Source organism: Pelmatolapia mariae, linkage group LG3_W, assembly GCF_036321145.2.
Source record: "Pelmatolapia mariae isolate MD_Pm_ZW linkage group LG3_W, Pm_UMD_F_2, whole genome shotgun sequence".
Lineage (NCBI taxonomy): Eukaryota > Metazoa > Chordata > Actinopteri > Cichliformes > Cichlidae > Pelmatolapia > Pelmatolapia mariae.
The window spans coordinates 7,104,617-7,106,203 of NC_086229.1; the positions used below are offsets into that span (position 1 = coordinate 7,104,617).

At 38.2% G+C, this 1,587-nt stretch overlaps 1 long non-coding RNA gene across 1 annotated transcript; it reads left to right on the forward strand.

Annotated features, from left to right (window-relative positions):
• Positions 1-299: 299 nt before the first annotated feature.
• Positions 300-1,094, forward strand: LOC134624213 (uncharacterized). Its single transcript, XR_010093480.1, has 3 exons — positions 300-330; positions 499-562; positions 963-1,094. It is a non-coding gene; the product is annotated as an uncharacterized LOC134624213 (long non-coding RNA).
• Positions 1,095-1,587: the final 493 nt, after the last annotated feature.

Sequence of the window (1,587 nt, forward strand, 5' to 3'; positions counted from 1 at the left end):
AAGATATTTTCAGGTGAGAATGTAGCTGTGTAAAGTTCAAGTATCTGCTCGATTTATCAAGACATCACATATTTGCAAAAATGCTCCGACGTTTTCGGAGACGTCCATTTGTTGTTCATGCTTTGTGGCAGCTTTAGAACATCTGTTGCGTCTATTAATGTCAAATCTAGCCTTTATTTAACAACATAAGCAAACTCTATGTTACAATGATTGCACAGCCATTAAGGATCAAATCAATGTTCTGTTTTTTCTCCCTCTGCTTGCTTCTTACTGTCTTTGAGGCTTGGGACCAGCACTCCTGTTGTTGGACAGAAAGACATCAACTCAGTGGTAAGTATTTTGGTTTTCCAATATATTAGCAACTGTCAGTGACATTTATATTAATCAGGCTGAACTTTAATCATACTTTAGATCAGCCTGTTTTACTTATTGTTTTATTTGTGCTTTGGTTTGGGGAAGTTGTTTCTTTACTGATCTTTTCCTGTCTTCTGTTATTAGACTTGAGATATGACTGCACTGTGCTGTTGCTGGTGACTCCAGTTAATTCTACAAGACATGCTGTGTAAGTAAACAAACAACAACAGTTTGGTCTGCATTTCTTGAAAGATCACATCCCCCAAACTTTGTTTAGAGGGTCTACACTGTATATAGTGAAGTCTGCAAGTTTTCTAACAGCAAAATTTGTTTTGTGCCCAAATCATTTTGCACATCATTAGAATGAAAGTTATTGCCCATGTTTGCATAGCCCTTTTTTAAAATGATGCTTTCATGACATTATTGTGTGTTGGGTGGTGGTCAGGGCTATCCAGACGGACAATTTGGGACATTGAATGTCACCTCTCCGGTGGGGAGGGAGCCTGAGATTGTCTAAATTGGAGTCTGTTCTATACCAAATGCAGAAAAAAATGTTTTAAGAAAGCAATTAAGTTCATGTTCCAAAAAATATGATTGTTTGCTTGCAGGACACCAGGAGAGATGAGTCCTCCGTCACAGATGGTGTGGTCAGTGAAGATGGTCGCCTGCAGGTTCAAGCTCATTGCATCTCCAACCCACATCCACTGCCACTGTACTGAAGGGAAGTTAAAGACTTTCTTCTGCACTTACATTTGGATCACCTCGATCCATGACAGTCATACCAGTCAGATTCTAACAGTGATGGCAGTATAATTGTTTGTTGTTCAGCAGAACAGTGTCCAGTATGTTGGCTGTTGTACTTTGTTGTGTTTGAAAATAAAAGTTGGGCTGATTTTAACATCATTACAAAAAGTGTTGTTAATTATTTTAAATCATATTCAGGTTACCACAAATTGTTTTTCATGTAGTTGAACTTGAAATGTCTGTCAGTAGGTAAACAATTAGTATTGCACAGTCAGAAATATCAAGTTATTCTTAATACTGCAGACTTGCAATGTATAAGTTGTCCTAACAGTCATCTTAAGTAAGCTTGATCCAATTTTTTGAGTTCTGGGAACTAATTAGGTTTTACAGTGTAGTTGCTGGTTCGTCTGTGTATCTCCCTCCGTTGTCTCTGGGTGTCTCTCCATGTCTCACTGCATCTCTGTGTGTCTCTCTAGGTTTTAGGTTTGT